A 26,726-nucleotide genomic window follows, 5' to 3' on the forward strand; every position below is an offset into this window, starting at 1 on the left:
TGTTGTTAATCCAGCTGCCGTGTCAGATTTTAAAAAGGCTTTACGGCGAAAGCAAACCATGCGATTATCTGAGGACAGCGCCCAGCACACAAATGCAAAAAAAATCATTTTCAACCAGGGAGTTGCGACACGGAAGTCAGAAATAGTGATATAATATATGCCTTACCTTTGAAGATCTTCTTCTGTTGGCACTCAACGGCCCCAGTTACATTACAAATTCTGTCCAAATCTACCAATTATATGCATATCCTAGCTTCTGGGCCTGAGTAGCAGGCAGTTTACTTTGGGCACGCTTTTCATCCGGACGTCAAAATACCGCCCCCTACCCCAAAGAAGTTAAGGCCACTCCGTCCTCTACTGCTGGTTCCAGCTCCGTGACAATGCAGTTGGACAGTGAAGATGAAGAGGATTTCCTTGCCAATCTATGATTCATCATATCTACAGTACGTATGCAAGGAGTGGACTTTCTGGAACTGGCGGAGATACACCGCTGATGGTGGCAGTGTGTACTGCAGTGTGTGCGAAAACAGTGGGAATATCTGGAGGAAACCATTGAGCAGTTAGCAAGCCAAGCAGCACAACATCCTGGTGAGAGCTGAAGAGAGATGCTTAGCGCGCATACATCATTATTTGAGTTAAGTTGCTTGTTCAATAAGATAGCATATATACCTTGTTATTAGCCTGTACTTGTAATTGTTGATCATGTAGGTACCATGTTAACTAACTACCAATACACTGCTTAAAACTACCATGTTCAGAATGTGTAGGTTTACTAGTTTAACATTTTTTTTTAATGTAATTGTGCAATAATGTGTAATTGTTCAATAATTCAATGTGTTGTGTTTAAAAATAAAAATGTGATCATATAAAAATGTGTTGTGTTTATATTACTTTTACAAATAAAAATATATGATAATAAACAAACAAATCTAAACTAACAAATGGCCAGTCAATTTGAGTAACGTTATTATGTATTCTACGTAATGACGCAATGTTACGTTATTACGCAATGACATCACAACGTCATTTAGCAACTTTTAGCAACAAATCGACCTGCCTCTAGCAACTTCCCCTGAAAATTAGTTGGCAACACTGCGTGTATGACCAGTAGGACTACAAATCCCAAAGCCCTTTTAGCGCGTTTGATGAATGCACGGTGGGCTCATTTTTCCGGGGCTACCACTATGTATATACAACAGCCATCGGGGTTTCTAGCCATGACCGGTTTGAGCTGAGCTACGCAGTCCTTCTTCGCTTTTAACACTGCCCAACCTGTCGAATTTAAGTCCGTGAAACCGCCTCCAAATCTGTTTTATTTTGCCTAGGCTACATATCACAATATAGCCTCACATCTGGATTCGTCACAGCACAGGCTGAAACAGACATATCATCTCTCACTCTGATGCATTGTTGCGTAAAGTGGAAATGCAGTTATATTCCGACAACCTGAGTGCACAGAGGCAAAAACATAGGCTAGATGTATAGGTAGATGCATAAAATAATTGAAATCATAATATATATATTTTTTTTTTGGGGGGGGGGGACGCAGCACACGTAAAGGGATTGCTTTCGAGTTTTATACACTGGCGAAATCAGAAGATTTACAAGGTAAGACTCAAGAATATTGTTTAAATGACATTTTCATTAGACTATACACTAGGCTGTGTTGGGGATGAATAGCCTATATTTGTGAATGAATGACGAGATGTTGGGTATATAGGCTAGTCTATTTCTATTGAATGCATCTGTTGTATCCCCCTGCTCCTGTTTGTTGGTCCCCTTACCGTCACTGGTCCCCCATACAGGAGGGAGATATCGCCTCTTTGTATATTGTTCTCAGCCCAGCTAGCACATAACGTTCTGAGGACCATGTTTCTTAAGGTTCGCACACGATCTAGCGTTCGTCTACCGATCGATTGTTCAGAGCGCTGTGTTTTAGGGACCACCCGCTGTAGACATCTAACTACCGACATTTTTCACCGGATTCTAAATGTAAAATCAGTGCGCAGTACTGTTGTCTACACTTGACACTTACATGCAACTTCTGCTGTCAGAATACGAAGCTTGCATTGAAAAGACTGATTTAGATGCACCAAAGTCGCTTTGTCGTCTGATTGTGTTCAGATCTGAGGTGGTCAGGGATGCATTATGTGAGGATTTATCCTCAGTCTGGACCGTAGGTGATTTTAGCATGTAAATCTTGGTGGGGCAACAAAAACAAGTGGGATGCATGCCAGCAAAGCCACTATACAATACATTCATTCCACTATAACGGTGACAAACGGTGCCCACAAACTGTTAGGGCCTACATAAAGCTGTCCCAACAGCAGTCCCAACACCTTACCACTGCTACACCTGGCTATCAGTGGAGTCTTGTCTGGCAGCGAAGCAGTTCATTCTGCCTCATTTACTGTTTTAAAAAAAACAGCCGATATGGCTGACTTGCTTAAACAAGTGTGTTTTCTACTGACAATTGAGATGTACAAACTATAGCATAAGGGGACGACAAGCGGATAAGGGGCAATCGGTAGTTTAGATTAAGACCGTAATGAGCGAGCTAGGACGGACGTAGTCAATATAACCATTTGTTCAGCACATTTGAAATGTATAGTGACAGAATTCAGAACATGGACCGTTCTTACAGTGTAATCCCTGTACAACAAGTCAGAACCGTAGGAAAAATAAAGGGGGCATATAAGCAGTGGTCCTTCATGGGCAAATTTTGTCATCAAACTTTGTCATCAAAGTCTGGCATTCTCTGCATTTATAGTGCTTTCAAGACAACTGGGAACTTGGGGAAGAAAAAGGTTGAATCATGATGGCGTCAGTGATCTTCAGGTCGTAGCTTTAGAAAGAGACCCGAGTCCCGAATTTACAATTCCGAGTTGTATTGAAAGTTCAAAATGTATTTTCCCAGTCATGGCTCGTTTTTCCTGAGTTCCTGAGTTCCCAGTTGTCTTGAACTCACTAATTCAGATTTTGAAGTTGTGAGATAACAGTTGTTTTGAGCGTGGCACAAATCATGCTTTGACAGCATGGCCAATGTTGAATGTTTATAATTTTAAACAAAGAAAAGATACTCTTAATCTTAGACTTGGGACCACACAGCCACTCCACTGAATAGCAAGCTAATGGTTGCTTTGCAATGCTTGCAGTTACCCACTGATTCCTTCCAAACCACTCATTGTTGAATTTCAATTTCCAACTTGTTGTGTAATGTTTATGTCCAATCGCCGATGAGCACCGAAATGTTTTATCAATAATTTCTCTTAATTATTTATCTTCGTATGACAAGGATTAAAAAGGATTTGCCAGTAGATTGTCGACTTGATTCTTGATGACAGCTAGCTAAGATTTTGAAAGTATGATGTTGACATGATGAGTCCAATCAAAGCTACTGTAGATCTAATGTGATTTGATGTCATTTTATCTGTGGCCAATGACCTTGAGTCTTCTTGGATAGGCACTTCTAATGTAACTATGTTAGTACCCAAGGGGCATTAATTTTCTAGCTCTACCCTTAGACTTGGCGGGGGTGTCCCCATGAGTGACACAACACTGAGCCAATCACGGTGCAACACTCTGTATTTTCTGCTGGCTTGCATTTTAGAGCTGCCTTACTCAAGAAAACAAAAAAGAGACCATGTTTGTATGCGGCTTTATTAACTCAATGATATATATATTTTTGTACATTGTTTGCAAACTGATATGTGACACACATGAATGCCAAAATAACATGCAAAAGTTTGCTAGAGAGCATTTGGATGATCCAGAAGAAGATTGGGAGAATGTCATATGGTCAGATGAAACCAAAATAGACATTTTTGGTAAAAACTAAACTTGTCGTGTTTGGAGGACAAAGAATGCTGAGTTGCATCCAAAGAACACCATACCTACTGTGAAGCATGGGGGTGTAAACATCATGCTTTGGGGCTGTTTTTCTGCAAAGGGACCAGGATGACTGATCCGTGTAAAGGAAAGAATGAATGGGGCCATGTATCGTGAGATTTTGAGTGAAAACCTCCTTCCATCAGCAAGGGCATTGAAGATGAAACGTGGCTCGGTCTTTCAGCATGACAATGATCCCAAACACACTGCCCGGGCAACGAAGGAGTGGCTTCGTAAGAAGCATTTCAAGGTCCTGGAGTGGCCTAGCCAGTCTCCAGATCTCAATCCCATAGAACATCTTTGGAGGGAGTTGAAAGTCTGTGTTGCCCAGCAACAGCCCCAAAACATCACTGCTCTAAAGGAGATCTGCATGGAGGAATGGGCCAAAAAAAATCCACCATAGTTTGCAAATAAATTCATAAAAAATCCTACAATGTGATTTTCTAGATTTTTTTTCTTCTCATTTTGTCAGTCATAGTTGAAGTGTACCTATGATGAAAATTACAGGCCTCTCTCATCTTTTTAAGTGGGAGAACTTGCACACCGTCTATGAGAGCAAACCGGCAGGGAGATGAGGTACAGGAAAACAATCACTAAAATGTTACATCCGATAATGTTGTCAAAGGCCATCAAATCAGATATAGAGCATGTAAAAGATGGTGCGTAGGGAAAGGAAAGTGAATGATGTTAGTGGTTAATATAGTCGGGTCAAGATACTGAAAATGGAGGCGCTAAATGGAGGTAAGGTGAGATGCCATATCCCTGGCAGTAGGGCGAAAGTGAGAGGGGTGATTGCTGATTGCGGGAGTTCTGATGGAGGTGTCAATGGAGGAGTGTGAGGGAGGTGACTGGGGGGAAAGTGGATGATGCGAGGCAAATGAGCAGTAAGAAGAGAGAGGGTGGAGTAGAAAGCACTATGGTGCTGTTACAGTTTGAAGGGAGTTTGAAGGGAATCTTCTGAGACGAGTACATCTAGGATTCTTCAGCTTTTATGTTAGGGAGTTTGTGCCGGTGCAGAGATGATGTGCGGAGTGTGGGGGGCCACATGATTATGGCAGGTGTGGGGTGGAGGCCAAGGCAAGATACTGTAACTGCGGGGGGAATATAGTGAGGTACAGAGATCACAAACAAGGAAACGTATGCGGAAGCAGCACGGCGAGTTCAACGGACACAACCTGTGAGGAAATTGATGCACCAGCCTCCAATGGAAGGGGGAGATTATTGAGTCGAACAAACTGGGGTCTTCAAGACATGTGACCATCAGTGTGCGGTCACAAAATAATTGTTGGTGGTGAACTGGGTTGACTTCTTGAAGTTCATGTGTAGTGTGATGAATATGAGTGATCAGGTTAAGAAGAAGTCTACACACATAGTGGTATGCGTGGCCAAAGATTTCCTGGGAATTACAGAAGCAACTGAAGTAATGATGCATGAGATGTACAGATAAGTTCTCAAAGGTGGTGCAGGAAAGGGATACGCAGTAGCTCTACGGGTACTTAAGAATGGCTTATCAGAAAGGAATCTCATGGAGTATCAAAGAAAGAGAGCGATCGCGAGAAGAATGATTTAAGACCGCGAAAAGGGAGGCATAGAGGGAATCTGCACCAAAATTGTTTTTTTAAATAATTGGAAAGGGTAAAAATGCTGGAATTCCCATGTTGTTAGTGTCATGGAATATCACCACTAAAGACTGCTACACAATCAAGTCATATAAGCATGGGTTGTTCCTGTGTGTGACTGATTTATACCACACAGGGCTTCTTACTTTGGAACTGAGATATTGTGTCACTAGTTCTAATTCCCAGAGCAATGTTCTGGGCGTACTGCCAAATTGCTTATGAGTGATAACGTGGTTTACTCCTTTGTGCAGTCAATCCATCACTCGCATGAATCCAACCAAGACAGGTTATTATAAAACAGCATTGTGCTAAACGAGAATTATATGCACACAAAGAAATGTCCGTCACACTCCCTCCTTTTATCACTCTGTGATAACTATTGTACAGTTCTAAGGTAAGCATTAGATTATGGCTTAAACTATCAAAGGAGGTTCTATTAAAATACTTATAATAAAAGTCAGCGGAATCAAGACAAAACAAGACAAAACCAGACACATTATCCTTTCAAACCCTTAATTCTGGATTGTACAATCAAACTAGTAACTGATCCTTATTCCATAGCTCGTACACTTAAAAAAAACAATTGCAGTAGAATGGTTTAACTTAAGACCTTCACTACAGTTACACACGTGCTTCATTACACAATTTAATTTATGGCAATACTGTCATCATATGCAGGGGAGAGAACATGGTTATACTTTTTATGGCCTTCAGTGAGTTACTTATGGTCCTCATTATCTTCATCATTCTCATCAGCAAATGGCATTTATTTTATCCCAATCAAACAAACAGTTTCCCCTGCAGTGGCAGAGGTGAACATGATAGTTGCTGAGACCCGTGAAGTTATCACGCACACAGGGACAAATATTCCCAATATAGCCCATTTTGCAAGGTTCACACACCATGATCCAAACATAGTTAACAGCTAAGCTGTCACCTCACACTCATTATCTTCATTGTCAGAGTGGCTTCTAGAAGTTTCTGCAATGTAATCTTTGAGGGTCTGCCCATCTGCAAATCATGAACTGTCAGTGAGCAATTTGATTCTCCATCAGAGTCCATTGTACAATTGCACACATTTTCACCTAGGTAGACAGACTCATTACCCTGTATACACCAGGCTGCAGTCAGTGAGCTTTCTATTGGGATGGTTGGGAGACAGGTTTTATTCTCACAAGGTCTTCTATAACTACAGTTGAAGTAAGAAGTTTACATACACTTAGGTTGGAGTCATTAAAACTTGTTTTTTCAACCACTCCACAAATTTCTTGTTAATAAACTATAGTTTTGTCAAGTCGGTTAGGACATCTACTTTGTGCAGGACACAAGTAATTTTCCCAAAATTTGTTTACAGACAGATTATTTCACTTATAATTCATTGTATCACAATTCCAGTGGGTCAGAAGTTTACATACACTAAGTTGACTGTGCTTTTAAACAGCTTGGAAAATTCCAGAGAATTATGTCATGGCTTTAGAATCTTCTGACAGGCTAATTGACATAATTTGAGTCAATTGGAGGTGTACCTGTGGATGTATTTCAAGGGCTAACTCAGCGCCTCTTTGCTTGACATCATGGGAAAATCCAAAGAAATCAGCCAAGACATCAGAACAAATTGTAGACCTCCACAAGTCTGGTTCATCCTTGGGAGCAATTTCCAAACGCCTGAAGGTACCACGTTCGTCTGTACAAACAATAGTATGCAAGTGTAAACACCATGGGACACGTTCTGTCTCCTAGAGATTAACGTACTTTGGTGCGAAAGTGCAGATCAATCCCAGAACAACAGCAAAAGACCTTGTGAAGAGGCTGAAGGAAACAGGTACAAAAGTATCTTGCTAGGGACTCTCCTGGAAGAAGCTAGCTAGCTTACAAAGAATAACAACAAAAAATATCTAGTTAACAGAAGAAAGGAAGACAAAATAAGGACAGAAGAAAAAGGAAAAGAAAAAGGACAACAAAGTGAAACCTCTAAAGAAACAAGAGACCATAATACAAGAAACAGCACTATAGAGAGATAGAACAACAACAACGCAGCCACTGCCAGCTAGCCTACTTCAGCAGTACTGTATCATTTGAATTATTTTAGTCAATAAGATTCCTGCTACGTAAGCTTAACTTTCTGAACATTCGAGACGTGTAGTCCACTTGTCATTCCAATCTCATTTGCATTAGCGTAGCCTCTTCTGTAGCCTGTCAACTATGTGTCTGTCTATCCCTGTTCTCTCCTCTCTGCACAGACCATACAAACGCTCCACACCGCGTGGCCGCGGCCACTCTAATCTGGTGGTCCCAGCGCACGACCCACGTGGAGTTCCAGGTCTCCGGTAGCCTCTGGAACTGCCGATCTGCGGCCAACAAGGCAGAGTTCATCTCAGCCTATGCTTCCCTCCAGTCCCTCGACTTCTTGGCACTGACGGAAACATGGATCACCACAGATAACACTGCTACTCCTACTGCTCTCTCTTCGTCCGCCCACATGTTCTCGCACACCCCGAGAGCTTCTGGTCAGCGGGGTGGTGGCACCGGGATCCTCATCTCTCCCAAGTGGTCATTCTCTCTTTCACCCCTTACCCATCTGTCTATCGCCTCCTTTGAATTCCATGCTGTCACAGTTACCAGCCCTTTCAAGCTTAACATCCTTATCATTTATCGCCCTCCAGGTTCCCTCGGAGAGTTCATCAATGAGCTTGATGCCTTGATAAGCTCCTTTCCTGAGGACGGCTCACCTCTCACAGTTCTGGGCGACTTTAACCTCCCCACGTCTACCTTTGACTCATTCCTCTCTGCCTCCTTCTTTCCACTCCTCTCCTCTTTTGACCTCACCCTCTCACCTTCCCCTCTACTCACAAGGCAGGCAATACGCTCGACCTCATCTTTACTAGATGCTGTTCTTCCACTAACCTCACTGCAATTCCCCTCCAAGTCTCCGACCACTACCTTGTATCCTTTTCCCTCTTGCTCTCATCCAACACTTCCCACACTGCCCCTACTCGGATGGTATCGCGCCGTCCCAATCTTCGCTCTCTCTCCCCGCTACTCTCTCCTCTTCCATCCTATCATCTCTTCCCTCTGCTCAAACCTTCTCCAACCTATCTCCTGATTCTGCCTCCTCAACCCTCCTCTCCTCCCTTTCTGCATCCCTTGATTCTCTATGTCCCCTATCCTCCAGGCCGGCTCGGTCCTCCCCTCCTGCTCCGTGGCTCGACGACTCATTGCGAGCTCACAGAACAGGGCTCCGGGCAGCCGAGCGGAAATGGAGGAAAACTCGCCTCCCTGCGGACCTGGCATCCTTTCACTCCCTCCTCTCTACATTTTCCTCTTCTGTCTCTGCTGCTAAAGCCACTTTCTACCACTCTAAAGTCCAAGCATCTGCCTCTAACCCTAGGAAGCTCTTTGCCACCTTCTCCTCCCTCCTGAATCCTCCTCCCCTCCCCCCCTCCCTCTCTGCAGATGACTTCGTCAACCATTTTGAAAAGAAGGTCGACGACATCCGATCCTCGTTTGCTAAGTCAAACGACACCGCTGGTTCTGCTCACACTGCCCTACCCTGTGCTCTGACCTCTTTCTCCCCTCTCTCTCCAGATGAAATCTCGCGTCTTGTGACGGCCGGCCGCCCAACAACCTGCCCGCTTGACCCTATTCCCTCCTCTCTTCTCCAGACCATTTCCGGAGATCTTCTCCCTTACCTCACCTCGCTCATCAACTCATCCCTGACCGCTGGCTACGTCCCTTCTGTCTTCAAGAGAGCGAGAGTTGCACCCCTTCTGAAAAAACCTACACTCGATCCCTCCGATGTCAACAACTACAGACCAGTATCCCTTCTTTCTTTTCTCTCCAAAACTCTTGAACGTGCCGTCCTTGGCCAGCTCTCCCGCTATCTCTCTCAGAATGACCTTCTTGATCCAAATCAGTCAGGTTTCAAGACTAGTCATTCAACTGAGACTGCTCTTCTCTGTATCACGGAGGCCCTCCGCACTGCTAAAGCTAACTCTCTCTCCTCTGCTCTCATCCTTCTAGACCTATCGGCTGCCTTCGATACTGTGAACCATCAGATCCTCCTCTCCACCCTCTCCGAGTTGGGCATCTCCGGCGCGGCCCACGCTTGGATTGCGTCCTACCTGACAGGTCGCTCCTACCAGGTGGCGTGGCGAGAATCTGTCTCCTCACCACGCGCTCTCACCACTGGCGTCCCCCAGGGCTCTGTTCTAGGCCCTCTCCTATTCTCGCTATACACCAAGTCACTTGGCTCTGTCATAACCTCACATGGTCTCTCCTATCATTGCTATGCAGACGACACACAATTAATCTTCTCCTTTCCCCCTTCTGATGACCAGGTGGCGAATCGCATCTCTGCATGTCTGGCAGACATATCAGTGTGGATGACGGATCACCACCTCAAGCTGAACCTCGGCAAGACGGAGCTGCTCTTCCTCCCGGGAAGGACTGCCCGTTCCATGATCTCGCCATCACGGTTGACAACTCCATTGTGTCCTCCTCCCAGAGCGCTAAGAACCTTGGCGTGATCCTGGACAACACCCTGTCGTTCTCAACTAACATCAAGGCGGTGGCCCGTTCTTGTAGGTTCATGCTCTACAACATCCGCAGAGTACGACCCTGCCTCACACAGGAAGCAGCGCAGGTCCTAATCCAGGCACTTGTCATCTCCCGTCTGGATTACTGCAACTCGCTGTTGGCTGGGCTCCCTGCCTGTGCCATTAAACCCCTACAACTCATCCAGAACGCCGCAGCCCGTCTGGTGTTCAACCTTCCCAAGTTCTCTCACGTCACCCCGCTCCTCCGCTCTCTCCACTGGCTTCCAGTTGAAGCTCGCATCCGCTACAAGACCATGGTGCTTGCCTACGGAGCTGTGAGGGGAACGGCACCTCAGTACCTCCAGGCTCTGATCAGGCCCTACACCCAAACAAGGGCACTGCGTTCATCCACCTCTGGCCTGCTCGCCTCCCTACCACTGAGGAAGTACAGTTCCCGCGCAGCCCAGTCAAAACTGTTCGCTGCTCTGGCCCCCCAATGGTGGAACAAACTCCCTCACGACGCCAGGACAGCGGAGTCAATCACCACCTTCCGGAGACACCTGAAACCCCACCTCTTTCAGGAATACCTAGGATAGGATAAAGTAATCCTTCTCACCCCCTCCCCCTTAAAAGATTTAGATGCACTATTGTAAAGTGGCTGTTCCACTGGATGTCTTAAGGTGAACGCACCAATTTGTAAGTCGCTCTGGATAAGAGCGTCTGCTAAATGACTTAAATGTAAATGTAAATGTATCTATATCCACAGTAAAACAAGTCCTATATCGACAACCTGAAAGGCCGCTCCGCAAGGAAGAAGCCACTGCTCCAAATCTGCCATAAAAAAGACAGACTACGGATTGCAACTGCACATGGGGACAAAGATTGTACTTTTTGGAGAATGTCCTCTGGTCTGATGAAACAAAAATAGAACTGTTTGGCCATAATGACCATCGTTATGTTTGGAGGAAAAAGTGGGCCGAAGAACACCATCCCAACCGTGAAGCACGGGGGTGGCAGCATCATGTTGTGGGAGTGCTTTGCTGCAGGAGGGACTGGTGCACTTCACAAAATAGATGGCATTATGAGAGTGGAAAAGTATGTGGATATATTGAAGCAACATCTCAAGACATCCGTCAGGAAGTTAAAGCTTGGTCGCAAATGGGTCTTTCAAATGGACAATGAGCCCAAGCATACTTCCAAAGTTGTGGCAAAATGACTTAAGGACAACAAAGTCAAGATATTGGAGTAGCCATAACAAATCCCTGACCTCAATCCTATAGAACATTTGTGGGCAGAACTGAAAAAGCTTGTGCGAGCAAGGAGGCCTACAAACCTGACTCATTTACACAAGCTCTGTCAGGAGGAATGGGCCAAAATTCACCCAACTTATTGTGGGAAGCGTGTGGAAGGCTACCCGAAACATTTGACCCAAGTTTAACAATTTAAAGACAATGCTACCAAATACTAATTGAGTGTATATACACTTCTGACCCACTAGGAATGTGATGAAAGAAATTAGAGCTGAAATAAATAATTCTCTACTATTATTCTGACATTTCACATTCTTAAAATAAAGTGGTGAAGAGTGCTCTTACTGACCTAAGACAGGAAATTTTTACTAGGATTAAATGTCAGGAATTGTGAAAAACTGAGTTTAAATGTATTTGGCAAAGGTATATGTAAACTTCTGACTTCAACTATACCTTTCCAAGTTTGGTTATAAAAAGCAAAAGATGTCATAAGGTCCGGTTGTCTAAGAGGGGAATTGTAAAACCACAGTACTAGGAGCATTGACAAGGTCTCATTTACACCTGCTAGGACACCAAATAAAGGGCATTCTTCCCCTACCCCCAGTGGTCTTAGCCCACAGACCCAACAGGAAGTGCTTGGGGAGAGGCCATTCGCCACCATCTGTGCTGTGGAAAGGAATGAGTTCATATTGTCTTTGAAATCTAGTTTTCCTCTCGCAACCTTACCTGCTTCTTCTGGGCCTCTACTGTGGGCCTGCATTGGTCCTGTTGGCTGGGGACGGTCCCTGGATACGCCTAGATCATTACTGGCCAGCAGGAGGCAGACAACGGTCCCTACTATCATGGTGAGACCAATCCAGAAGCAGGTCCTTTTGCATTCACCAATGTTCCTTGCCATTCTGATTTCTTGGTTCTGTTCAGTGGGATGCGTGTATCCATGTATCTCATTCTGCTACCTTGACAGCAGAGGATGTGGTCAGGAGCACCTGGTATGGTCCCTTCCACCTGAAGTCTTTCCAACTTTTTCTTCAAAGATCCTTTACCACAATGAAAGGTTGTGGTGAGCAACACCTGCAATGTTCAGCAAAGAAGTCTTCACCCGTGGGAAGAGAGTCTTAAGAACACTGTTAAGTGATATACACAATATATCACCATGTCTTCATCCATTCCCTGAAGGGTTAACCTATTCTGAGGGAAAGGAGTGTTAGTCATTCTCATGAGGCATCCAGTTAGTACCTTGAGTGGGGAGAGACCAGTCACAGTGTGGGACCTACCTCTAATGCTCATCAGTGCCAACAGGAGTGCTCTTACCTAGGTCAGACTTGGAATGATCTCTTGCAGGTGTGCTTTGGCCACAGTAGACTCTGTGGCTCTTCGATACAGGAACACCTCGACCCACTTGGAAAACATATCAACAATTGATAGACAATATGTGTTTCCTTCATGTGGAGTTAATTCAATGAAGTCCATCATCAAATGCTCAAAAGGTCCCTCTGGCCTTTGGCGGGACACTGGTGTTATAAAAATACCACGTCCTAAATTGTTAGTCATACAGTACCGAGCTACTCCTAATACATCATGTATTGTTTTGTGATGGGTTTCGGCAATGCCTTTATTGATTCTAATCTGTCTTTTGAGAGGGCCCGACCCTCAAGTAATATCATGACCCAAATGTTTAACTGAACTTCTACACAACTGCATTTTCTATGGTGAAACTTTATGACCATTTTCTGCTGTCCTCGTGATAGGCTTCCACTTAATTTTTCTTTATTTTTTTGACGAATATGAAAGAGAACCAATCTTCCGATTCCTCAGCTAGTGGAATGCTGAACAATGCATTAGCCAAATCAAAAACGGAGAAACACAGCTTCCAGGTGGAGAGAATGGTCACTGAATCTAAATTCCTTAGTGGGTTCTTACTGGGAGGATTGGAGTGTTACAAGGTGAATTTGGGCATGGTATAATAGCGCCACCAATGCTGTGTGTACTGGGATAATGCGGTGTGTACTGGGATAATGCCTTTTTCTGCATCTTTGTTCAGGGGTACTGGGCCTTGTAAGGCCTGTGGGTGCTTTTTGGTACAACCATGAATGGCGTTGCTCCTTTCATTTTGCGCTTGTCCGTCTTCCCCTTGATCCGTATTATGACTTGCACTTCCTGTAGCTATGGAATCGTGTCATCTGTTTCAGCCACTACCATTACTTCTTCTGTGGCTTCGGGGTAGTTGTGTGCTTCCTGCTCTTGCTGCTGCCCAATAGGGTGAGAAAAAGGTAGCTGTTGAGGGTGACCATTTCCCATTTCCTTTCCATGCCACCCAATCAGTTGCTAAGGTCCATTGTCTTCCCACTTCATGTTTTTGGTTTTTGATAGACTGCAGAGGGGTCAGCACCGTGCACTTCATACAGTTCTCTCTGTGCATCTATCAGGAGGATACCCTGCTGCGGTTAATGATTCACCATAGTATATTCCATCAATTCTCTTTTTTTCCCCAGGAGTTTGTTCCAGCATGTATCATAGGCTTTGTCTTCTTCAATGGAGGGAACTGTTGTTGTGCACTGAAGGTGTCCGGGAACATCCCAGTCTCTCTGAGTTTTCATTCCATGTCTGCATCATCCAAATGCCAGGCATAGTAGGACTGTGCCATACATGGGAAAACGTTATTTGTTAGTGACTGAATGGAAACGTCATCTGGGTCACATGAGAGGTGAGTATTGATTTTGCACATGAGGTCTCTTCCCAGTAGATTTACTGGGCATGATGGTGAATACAGGAATCGATGTTTCCATTTCCCAGTTTCCCATGCCACTGGGAGGAGGTATGTGAGGGGTTCGATAGAGGTGATACGCGCCGACAGTTTGCATTGTTCTTTTTGAGGGAATACATTTTAAGGCTGATTTAGGAATGCTAGGAATGGATTTTTTTTCTCCTAGTATTTCAATGTCAGTTAGTGGGTTATCTGTTGAGAGTGTAGTAGGTGTAGCATCTGCAGGGTGGTTCCTCTTCTTCATCCCACCTCATCCTATTGTCCACCTCCAAAAAGGGCATCCACCATCATGTTTCTGGGGGTTCCATTCCACTCATCCCTGCCTTAATTTTCTTGTCAGTCTCTGGCAAAATGTCCTGGTTTACCACATTTAAATTCCAACTGCTTCTTTCCAGGGGTCCAGAGTTTCCACCTCTCCCCGTCCTCAACCGCTGTAGAACATCAGCTGCAGTAAGGCTTTTGGAAATGCTGGATATGGGCTATTCTCTTTGCTCATGTACTTCTCTCACTTCCCTCTGTTTCCTTTTCTTTGTCTACTTAATTTTTTTATTTAACCTTTATTTAACTAGGCAAGTCAGTTAAGAACAAATTCTTATTTACAATGACGGCCTACCCCGGCCAAACCCGAACAATGGTGGGCCAATTGTGCGCCGCCCTACAGGACTCAAATGTGAGTCAGCCTGGATTCTAACCAGGGACTGTAGTGTCGCCTCTTGCACTGAGATACAGTGCCTTAGATCACTGCACCACTCGGGAGCCCATACTTGCTTCACCATGAATCCTTTCACTGTTCTGTCCTTCCATACCGTCCGCTTCTCTTTCCCTTTTTGAAAATCCTCCCATTTAACTTTTATTTTCTTGTGTCTCTTCTCTGCCTCTTCCAGCTTTTCTCTAACTTTTCCAAGTCTCTCTGTACTGAGCATCCCATCTGAAGGAGATGGTCCATTTGTCCATTTAGTCCATTTCTCTGTTTGGTTTCCAAATTTCTGACTCATAATTTTCACAAGGGGCCCGAGGTTTAGAGCGACCTGTATTTTCATTCTTAGTACAACATGTCTCCATTCTCTCGCTTAGTTCCCTATCTTGAAACAGGCACACTTTAACTATAATCAGCATTACTGTAAAATACAGCCGTACCTCCCTAAAAAAACAGCATTATTGGTCCATATCAATATTACATTTTGTGTTTCTGTAGTTACTCTTACTTTTATAATACAGGGGTTTGTTTAGATATTCGTTTCTCCCATTCTTCTCTGCAGATCCTCTCAAGCTCTGTCAGGTTGGATGGGGACAGTTCAATCGAGTTCAAGTCCGGGCTTTGATTGGGCTGCTCAGGGACATTCAGAGACTTGTCCGGAAGCCACTCCTGCATTGTCTTGGCTGCGTGCTTAGGGTCCTTGCCAAGACAATGCAGGAGTGACTTCCGGACAATTCTCTGAAAGTCGTTGAGTGGCCCAGCCAGAGTCCAGACTTGAACCCGGTCGAACATCTCTGGAGACATCTGAAAATAGCTGAGCAGCGACGCTCCCCATCCAACCTTACAGAGCCCTTTAGCTCTTGGAGTCCCATGCAGGAAAAGTTAGACTAGAATAGCTTTTGGACATTATGGAATTATTTTAGTGTTTCTTATACCAATAGACTATTCGAAGAGGAACGCAAGCTCTTGTTTGCTGAATATTATTAACTATAGCAGCCAGTAGAACTCACGGGTAGTGTGAAAGAAGGGCAAATGCGTGATGGCGGTAGGCTATAGCAGTTATTTATTCAGACCCATAACCATTCAATCTTCATGAAGAGAAGCCTTCTGCATCTAATGCTAGACCTATATTATTCAAGGATGTCATTAGAATTATGAAGATAAGGGAAACGGATTTAATTTAACTGATGAAGCAACAATAGAGAGAGAAAGAGGAGGTAGGCTATAAAAACATTAGAGGAAATATTATGAAAGGTATATATGCCTCAGCCTACTAATTATACAAATAGGCCCTATTATTTTTCTAAAATCAAATGCGCTATACTTGTAACTTTGTAGGCCGCATGTGCTGCACCAGAATCTCATGTTCTCTCCCTGCTTTATCATGTTTGAACGATGTGCCAAATTCTAGTCCATATAATACAATACAGTAATACAGTTCACACTCAAAAAGATGAGCCTACTGGAGCTATTTTAATTTATTTACCCAAGAGAGCATATAGCTAGCTGCATCTATGGTCTTTAATGTTTTTCTCTCATGCGTAATGTGCAGTAGCCTATATCATATAGCTAGCTATTAATTGGATAACGGCACAAATCATTTGGCCTTTTTTGGGCTTGGGCTCATGAAATGTGTATTGTAGGGCTCATGAAATGTCTTTAATGTATGGCTCATGAAACGTCTTTAATGTATGGCTCATGAAACGTCTTTAATGTAAGGCTCATTAAATGTCTTTATTGTAAGGCTCATGAAATGTATGTCTCATCAGGCTCAGGCATGAATTTTCGATCAAAGCTCTAATCAAATCCAGCCTATTTAAATGCTTTTGAATAACACTTCCGGTTTTGGCGGGAAATATCGGGTTACCCAGGAGAAAAGTGATTTATTCTCTAATATTTGTTAGATACCTGGAAAATATTCAACCCTAGTCAGAACCTAGGCATCCTGCTCAATGGTCCAGATTGTCTAAAAGACTGGCTATATTTGCCATACCCTGTTTACTTTGGACACCGTTTCATGTAGTCTTATACTCCCTCAAATAAAGTTTACAACAAACAGTTATGTTGTAATTAGCACACAAACACACACACTAAGAACACATAGTATCAGTAAGCTGTGTGAATGAATTTACACTGAACAAAAATATAAACACAACAATTTCAAAGATTATACTTCATATTAGTTATAGTTCATATAAGGAAATCAGTTAAATTGAAATAAATTCATTAGACCCTAATCTATGTATATCACATGACTGGGAATACAGATATGCATCTGTTAGTCACAGATACCTTTTTTTTAAGTAGGGGCGTGGATCAGAAAACCAGTCAATATCTGGTGTGACCACCATTTGCCTCATGCAGCGCGACACTTCTCCTTCGCATATAGTTGATCAGGCTCTTTGTGGCCTGTGGAATGTTGTCCCACCCCTCTTCAATGGCTGTGCAACTTTTGTGGATATTAGCGGGAACTGGAACACACTGTCGTATACGTCGATCCAGAGCATCCCAAACTTGCTCAATGGGTGATATGTCTGGTGAGTATACAGGCCATGCAAGAACTGGGACATTTTCAGCTTTCAGGAATTGTGTACAGATCCTTGCGGCATGGGGCAGTGCATTATCATGCTGAAACATGAGATGATGGCGGTGGATGAATGGCACAACAATGGGCCTCAGGATCTCGTCAAGGTATCTCTGTGCGTTCAAATTGCCATCAGTAAAATGCAATTGTGTTTGTTGTTAGTATCTTATGCCTGCCCATATCATAACCCCACCGCCGCAATGGGGCACTCTATTCACAACGTTGACATCAGCAAACCGCTCGCGCACACAACGCCATACACGCTGTCTGCGATTACGCTGGAGAAGTGTGTTTTTCACGGGTCAGTGGCCATCCAAAGTTGAGAATTTGCCCACTGTTGTCGGTTACAACTCCGGACTGCAGTCAGGTCAAGACTCTGGTGAGGATGACGAGCGAGCAGATGAGCTTCTCTGAGACGGTTTCTGACAGCTTTTGCAGAAATTCTTTGATTGTGCAAACCCACAATTTCATCAGTTGTCCGGGGGACTGGATTCAGACAATCCTGCCGGTGAAGAAGCCAGATGTAGAGGTCCTTGGCTGGTGTGGTTACACGTGGTCTGCGGTTGTGAGGCCAGCTGGACATACTGCCAAATTCTCTAAAACAATCTTGGAGGTGGCTTATGGTAGAGAAATTAACATTAAATTCTCTGGCAACAGCTCTGTTGGACATTTCTGCAGCCAGCATGCCAACTGTGTTGTGTGACAGAACTGCACATTTTAGAGTGGCCCTGTGTAATGATCATGCTGTTTAATCAGCTAATCAGCTTCTTGATATGCCACACCTGTCAGGTGGATGGATTATTTTGGAGTTGCAGGTAGCCTAGTGGTTAGAGCATTGGGCTTGAAACTGAAAGGTTGCTGGATCGAATCCCCGAGCGGCCAAGGTAAAACTCTGTTGTTCTGTCCCTGCACAAGGAAGTTAACCCACTATTCCACGTTAGGCCGTCATTGTAAATAAGAATTTGTTCTTAACTGACTTGCCTAGTTAAATAAAATAAAAAGGAAAGGAGCAAAGGAGAAATGCTCACTAACAGGGATGTAAACCAAATTTGAGCTAAATAAGCTTTTGTGATTTTGGAACATTTCTGGAATCTTGCATTTCAGCTCATGAAACATGGGACTAACACTTTACATGTTGTGTTTATATTAGAGGTCGACCGATTATGATTTTTCAACTCCGATACCGGTACCGATTGTTGGAGGTCAAAAAAAAAAAGCTGTTACCGATTAATCGGACAATTTCTATATATATATTTGCAATAATGACAATTACAACAATACTGAATTAACACTTTTATTTTAACTTAATACATCAATAAAATCTATTTAGTCTCAAATAAATAATGAAACATGTTCAATTTGGTTTAAATAATGCAAAAACAGTGTTTGAGAAGAAAGTAAAAGTAAGAAAGCTAACTTTAAGTTATGAACATATGAAAGCTGGTGGTTCCTTTTAACATGAGTCTTCAATATTCCCAGGTAAGAAGTTTTAGGTTGTAGTTATTATAGGACTATTTCTCTCTATACCATTTGTATTTCATATACCTTTGACTATTGGATGTTCTTATAGGCACTATAGTATTACCAGCCTAATCTCGAGAGTTGATAGACATGAAGTCATAAACAGCGCAATGCTTGAAGCACAGGGAAGAGGTGCTGGCAAATGCAGGAATGTGCTGTTTGAATGAATGCTTACTAGCCTGCTGCTGCCTACCACCGCTCAGTCAGACTGCTCTATCAAATATCAAATCATAAACCTAATTACAATATAACACACAGAAATACGAGCCTTAGGTCATTAATATGGTAAAATCTGGAAACTATCATTTCGAGAAAAAAAAGTAAACAGTTCTTTCAGTAAAATACGGAGGCAACATTAGCAGGCAATATTAACTAAATATGCAGGTTTAAAATATATACATGTGTATTGATTTTAAGAAAGGCATTGATGTTTATGGTTAAATACACATTGGTGCAACGGCAGTGCTTTTTTCGCGAATGCGCTTGTTAAATCAACACCCGTTTGGGCTGTGAAGTAGGCTGTGATTCGATGGTAAATTAACCGCATTGATTATATGCAACGCAGGATAAGCTAGATCAACTAGTAATATCATCAACTCTGTGTAGTTAACTAGTGATTATGTTAAGATCGATTTAATGCTAGCTAGCAACTTACCTTGGCTCTTGCTGCACTTGCGTAAAAGGTGGTCAGCCTGCCACGCAGTCTCCTTGTGGAGTGCAATGTAATCGGCCGATTACCGATTGTTATGAAAACTTGAAATCGGCCCTAATTAATCGGCCGTTCCGATTAATCGGTCAACCTCTAGTTTATATTTTTGTTCACTTTATTATTGAGATGTTGATTTCACCTGACATGCATTTGCTTCAGCCTAATTAATAAACTCTACTCTCACTGATATGAATTGTGATTATGGGACCGACAGAATGTAGGAGTCATTCTGCCCATGGTTTGTTGGAATAGATTGGATAAGAGACGCAATGAGTCAGTTTGAGTCTGTCCTCATTCACCAATATAGTGCTGAGGTCTCGGCGCAAATTCAATGTCCTGTTTTGGGACTATAATGTCGGTGGCAATGCTGGGTAATAGTGGCGAGGCGGCAGGTAGCCTAGTTTTTAAAAGCATTGTGCCAGTAACCAAATGGTCGCTGGTTTGAATACCCGAACCGGCAAGCTGGAAAAATCTGCCGTTCTACCTTTGAGCAATGCAGTTTAACAACAACTGCTCCCCAGGCGCTAATTGATGCAGCCCCCCGCACCTCTTCGATTCTAAATGCGGAAGATACATTTTGGTTGAATGCAACAGATTAGGAATCCCCCTTCCCTTCCCTAAATATTTCCCAGGACCTATAAAGCATCCAGCTGTCTTAAAGGACTACTAACTGTGTAACCATGTATAAACCTTGCTTATACAAAATGACACAATTTTTTATCAATAACAATGATTTTTAAAGTACATGCTAATATTTAACTCTCTCTATAATAAAACATTTAAAACCCACTTAAAGGGTACCTTAATTTAGTGTTACAGATTTTTACGATCCACTATAGAGGACATTTTGAAACATTTTGTAAGGGGCTAGACATGTAGACTTATATTTAGTTCACTCTGAAGTAAAATCCAATTGAGCTCAACAAACATTCATACATTTTATAGTTAACTAGGTTAATACGCTAACTAGGGAATTCAAACTGCGTGCAGAAGTCCTATAGACACAGCTCTAACTAGATTACTCACTTCTAAGGCCATACAGAGTGCTGTCAAAGTGGGTTCATGTAAGGAGCATCCTCTTTTACAACATCAAATAGGTTCCTTCACTCAATGATTCAATTCCAAAGCAACCTACTGTAACGTCCTTGTGCACAAGGACCACTGAGTTTGCCGTAAATAGGCAGGTCGCCATGTAGATAGATAGGTATGACATATAGAGAGGAAGATATTGTATGTTGATGTTGGGCTCGATTAGAAAACATGCTGGCCAAGGCAAACCGTGGCGGGATGCATAGCTATCTGGATTTGAAGTTGGACTGGGACATCCAACCTTACTCCACTTTGGGAAACTCCTTTTTGAAGCAAAAAGGAGCACGTATATGCCCATGTTCTTCAAAGAAGTGCTACCAGTGTGTGTGGTGTGTATGTTCGCTCTGCTACTGCCGTTACTGGCTCTGGATTCCTAACAGATGGGAAAGTCTCCGGGTAGACACAGGCATCACAGAAAATGTGATGGCTTTGTGCAGTCAGGCTTTTGATCTTGTCAGTAACAAGTTTCTCATCACCTGGGAAATTTGGTGTGTACTCAACCCTTGCAGGAGTAAAGACGCTTCCTGAATCTAATATTCCATTTCTTCCACACACACTTTTTATTTGAGGGGTGCTTCAGACCTTGATATCCACCCCATCTTGTAGCCTACCACCGTTTCCCTTTTCATTGGATAATTGCTACTGCTACTAATACATCAAATCAATGTTTATTGGTCGCATACACAGTTTAGCAGATTTTATAGTGGGTGTAGTGAAGTGTTTTACTGCTCCTAACGGTACAGTAAAATGTTAAGCAAGTACAAAAATAATAACATTTCAGAATGAATCCAATTAACAACCCAAATAACGCTATCAGTAATCCAAGTACAATCTATGTTTATGTACACAACAACAACAAAAACACTAAGAATATGTACAGCAGTAGATATATTACAGTGATCTATGTCAATAATCCAGTATATAAACATGCAATGTGTATAAACAGTTTATCAAAATGCAATGTACAGTAGTAGATATATTAGAGTGAGCTATTTGAAGAATACAGTATATAAATAGAGTGTGAAAAAACTTCTAAAAGAAACAGGAAGTGTTTAGTGTGTATGTAGCCCTTTACACTCAAACCCTAAACCCAAACGCCTAAATTGGACTATGTTTTTGATGTTCAGTTACAAGGAGACATGGCGTCATACACTTGGTTGTTCGGAACAGAATGAGCCTATCCTTGTCTATTGTGAAGAAAATCGGAACATACACCTGAACGCACTCATGACTCCTTTCTGTGCGCACCAAAATTACGATCTGTTTGCCTTTTGAAAGCTTAACACTGTAAGATCGCATTTTATAACAGCTAGTCATGCTGGCAATAGAACACAAATGTCCATTGAAATGATACTGAGCAAAAATATGAACGCAACATGTAAAAAAATATATATATAAATGCAACAGACGCATACGCACAAAAAAAGCTTACTTCTGTCAAATTTTGTGCACATATTTGTTTACATCCCTGTTAGTTTTAGGCTTTCTTTTTTGCCTAGATAATCTATCCACCTGACAGGTGTGGCATATCAAAAAGCTGAATAATCATCATGATCATGACACAGGTGCACCTTGAGCTGGGGACAATAAAAGGCCACTCTAAAATGTGCAGTTTTGTCATACAACAACATGCCACAGATGTCTCAAGTTTTGAGGGAGAGTGCAATTGGCATGATGACTGCAGGAATGTCCACCAGAGCGGTTACCAGAGAATGTAATGTTCATTTCTCTACCATAAGCCACCTCCAACTTAATTTTTGAGAATTTGGCAGTACGTCCAACCGGCCTCAGAACTGTAGACTATGTGTAACCATGCCAGCCCAGGACCTCTACATACATCCGGCTTCTAAAATGGCTAGCCAGCTAAATTAGATAGCTAGCCAGCTAAATTAGCTAGCCATCTAGCTAAGCTAATTGAATCTGCATGCACTTTTATACTGTCCTACAGTTACAAATAACAACACTTCCATTCAAAGTATTAAATAGCATCCTACCTGTTGGCTCTAGTTCATTGTAGCATATACTTCTCATTTAACTTTTAATTATTCAATCACTTTAATCCCATTTTCCATTGATTAGATAATCTCCTAATTTGCTTTGCTACACAAGGAGAGTCTATGATTGTATTATACAATGGGTGGGTCTAATCCTGGATGCTGATTGGTTAAAACCGCATTCCAGCCAGTGTCTTTTCCACAAATTACCACCGGTTGAAGCTATGATGTTGAAATGCCTATTTACTTTGTTACAGCTCACTGCGCAATCCACTGTCATCAGACCAGCCAGGCAGTTTTTATATTTGATCTCCACTATGAAAAGCATCTAGCCATTATCTCCCATTTTTTTCAGATTGGCATTTAAATTTCAACAGCGACGATTTGTATAAACTTTGCTCTCTGTCTCTCTGTCATTTGCAACATTGTTTCAATATTCAAATTCGATCTCCAGCTGTCCCATAGTAATGAACGTGTTGGGAGTCAGGCCACTCCAAATTATGAATCAGCTGGCATCGTTTTTTGGATATATACAAAGAAAAGTCAATAGAAAACAGGTCAAACAAAACTAAATTCAGCTAGTTTGCAGTCTTTCCAGCTTCAGTATGAAATGATTGTGTTAGCTGTGTTGTTGGCTATGTCCTTAGAACAACAGTGTCTTGACAATAGAGCACATTGTCTATTCCAGGCAAAATCGCGCATCATAGCTCATTGTTATGGACGTATCCAAATAAATACAAAATAGAAAACAGCTTAAACAAACGCAAATGCAGATACTTTGCTGTTATTCTGGCTGAACTGTTTGACGTGACTGTAAGTTAGCCGTTGTTGGCTACCTTAACCGAACCGATAGATCGGACGACCAGCCAGGCTTGGGTAGCAACCCTAGATTTGTCTCGGGACTATATCTTGTGGAAGGATGAAATAACATGAATAAATTCAACAATATAACGTTTTTAATGAAAATATGTAAATCATTATTTGAATATGTTGGTAACCTGTTGTATGAAAGTGATAATGCCCTGGAAGCCGGTGTTTGGAGGATATATTGGCATGGTAAAAAAGGAATAGCCTACAATGTTTTTTCAACTCAGATTTACTCACGAGGCAATGGCATACAACATAGCATAGGCATAGCCTATAGGCATTTTTATTATTTAAAATATATTTTATTATATATTCATTCGGGTTCACAGTGCAGACCGAACCAAGGTCCTCGTACCGAATGCTTTTGTACCAAACCGAGGTCCTCGTATCGAAGGGTTTGGTACGAATGCATGTACCGTTATAGCCTTAATACTTATGCTTAGCTTACCATATTCCTTCTGTAAGAAACATTTACATTTAGCCTGATCCATTTAGGCCAATTCCCATGAGTGGAAAGGGTTAATGTCTCTATACATGGGACAGCTTTGGCTGTGAATATTATTATTTCACCCTGCTGGTCGTCTATGAACGTTTGAACATTATGGCCATGTTCTGTTATAATCTCAACCCCGGCACAGCCAGAATTGCATCTGCATTGCTTGCTGTTTGGGGTTTTAGGCTTGGTTTCTGTATAGCACTTTGTGACATCGGCTGATATAAAAAGGGCTTTATAAATCAATTTGACTTGATTGATTGTGTGTATTCGAGGTCGACCGATTAATTAGGGCCGATTTCAAGTTTTCATAACAATCGGAAATCTGTATTTAAAAAAACATTTTTTGCACCTTTTATTTAATCTTTATTTAACTAGGTAAGTCAGTTAAGAACATTCTTATTTTCAATGACGGCCTAAGAACGGTGGGTTAACTGCCTCGCTCAGGGGCAGAACGACAGATTTTCACCTTGACAGCTCGGGAGATTCAATCTTGCAACCTTACAGTTAACTAGTCCAACGCTCTAACCACCTGCCTCTCATTGCACTCCACGAGGAGACTGCCTGTTATGCAAATGCAGTAAGCCAAGGTAAGTTGCTAGCTAGTATTAAACTTATCTTATAAAAAACATTCAATCAATAAATCATAATCACTAGTTAACTACACATGGTTGATGATATTACTAGTTTATCTAGCGTGTCCTGTGTTGCATATAATCGATGCGGTGCGTATCGTTGCTCCAAGGTGTACCTAACCATAAACATCAATGCCTTTCTTAAAATCAATACACAGAGGTATATATTTTTAAACCTGCATATTTAGCTAAAAGAAATCCAGGTTAGCAGGCAATATTAACCAGGTGAAATTTTGTCACTTCTCTTGCGTTCATTGCACGCAGTGCATATGCAACAGTTTGGGCCGCCTAATTTGCCACCAGCTTTCATATGTTCTCATGTTCTGAGCAAGGAACTTAAACGTTAGCTTTCTTACATGGCACATATTGCACTTTTACTTTCTTCTCCAACACTTTGTTTTTGCACTATTTAAACCAATTTGAACCCTTTTCATTATTTATGAGGCTAAGTTGATTTTATTGATGTATTATATTACGTTAAAATAAGTGTTCATTCAGTATTGTTGTAATTGTCATTATTACAAATAAATACATTTTAAAAATCGTCCGATTAATCGGTATTGGCTTTTGCTGGTCCTCCGGTATCGGTATCGGCGTTGAAAAATCATAATCGGCCGAGTGTGTATGTGCGTGTGTTTGAGCATGGGCATATGCGTGTATGTGAGTGTATATGTGAGTACAGGAGTCTTCTGGTTTATTCCGGTGGCATCCCTAAAGATGACGCCTGATGGCATCTGATGGTCCCAAAGAAACGTTGTTTCCATACACATCATTACAGAGTTAGCGAGCCCATTAAGACCCTTATTGGTGAACTACTGATCCATGCATAGCTCTTTGTCTGTTGGCAAGGTACGGATACCCACAAACAGTGTATGAGGTGTGTGTGTGAGTTTTGTGACTTTATCTTTGTCTCTTACTACAGGAGATGTTGTGAAGGCTGTTCAAGAGTCTGATGGCCTGGAGATTGAAACTGTTTTTCAGTCTTTCAATCCCGGTTTTGATGCACTTGTGCATTCTGAAATATTCAGGCCCCTTCCCTTTTTCCACATTTTGTGATGTTACAGCTTTATTCTAAAATGTGTTAAATTAAATTGTTTACTCATCAATCACAACACACAATAACCCATAATGACAAGACAAAAACAGGTTTTTAGAAAATGTTGCAAATGTATTAAAAATTAAAAACAAATATGTTATTTACATAAGTATTCTGACCCTTTGCTATGAGACTCGGAATTGAGCTCAGGTGCATCGTGTTTCCATTGATCATCCTTGAGATGTTTCTACAACTTGATTGGAGTCCATCTGTTGTAAATCCAATAGTCCGTGTGCCCAAGAAAGCGAAGGTAACCTGCCTAAATGCTACCACCCCATAGCACTCATGTAGGTAGCCATGAAGTGCTTTGAAAGGTTGGTCATGGCTCACATCAACACCATCATACCAGAGACCCTAGACCCATTCGCATACTGCCCCAACAGATCCACAGATGAGGCAATCTCAATCGCACTCCACACTGCCCTTTCCCACCTGGACAAAAGGAACACTTATGTGAGAATGCTGGTCTTTGACTACAGCTCAGCGTTCAACACCATAGTGCCCACAAAGCTCATCACTAAGCTAAGGACCCTGGGACTAAACACCTCCCTCTGTAACTGGATTCTGGACTTTCTGACAGGGGTTAGTAACAACACATCTGCCACGTTGATCCTCAACACGGGGTCCCCTCAGGGTTGCATGCTTAGTCTCCTCCTGTACTCCCTGTTCACCCATGACTGCATGGCCAAGCACGACTCCAACACCATCATTAAGTTTGCTGACGACGCAATGGTGGTAGACCTGATCACCGACAACGATGAGACCGCCTATAGGGAGGAGGTCAGAGACCTGGCAGTGTGGTGCCAGGACAACAACCTCTCCCTCAACGTGAGCAAGACAAAGGAGATGATCGTGGACTTCAAGAAAAGGAGGGCCAAACACATCCCTATTCACATCGAAGGGCTGTAGTGGTGCTGGTCGAGAGTTTCAAGTTTCTTGGTGTCAACATCACCAACAAACTATCAAGGTCCATACACACCAGGAA

The 26,726-nt window shown here is 42.5% G+C and overlaps 1 protein-coding gene and 1 pseudogene across 1 annotated transcript in view; one reads left to right on the top strand and one right to left on the bottom strand.

Annotated features, from left to right (window-relative positions):
• LOC115109786 (splicing factor 3B subunit 3-like) overlaps positions 1-26,726 on the bottom strand; it is an 82,216-nt pseudogene that overhangs the window by 54,353 nt on the left and 1,137 nt on the right.
• The window catches only part of LOC115109357 (CMP-N-acetylneuraminate-beta-galactosamide-alpha-2,3-sialyltransferase 2-like), a 42,907-nt gene continuing 17,337 nt past the window's right edge, over positions 1,157-26,726 (top strand). Inside the window, exon 1 of the mRNA XM_029634166.2 lies at positions 1,157-1,608. The gene's annotated coding sequence lies outside the window, so the exon portion shown is untranslated. The remainder of the gene's footprint in view (positions 1,609-26,726) is intronic.

This window comes from Oncorhynchus nerka, linkage group LG25, assembly GCF_034236695.1.
Source record: "Oncorhynchus nerka isolate Pitt River linkage group LG25, Oner_Uvic_2.0, whole genome shotgun sequence".
Taxonomy (NCBI): Eukaryota; Metazoa; Chordata; class Actinopteri; order Salmoniformes; family Salmonidae; genus Oncorhynchus; species Oncorhynchus nerka.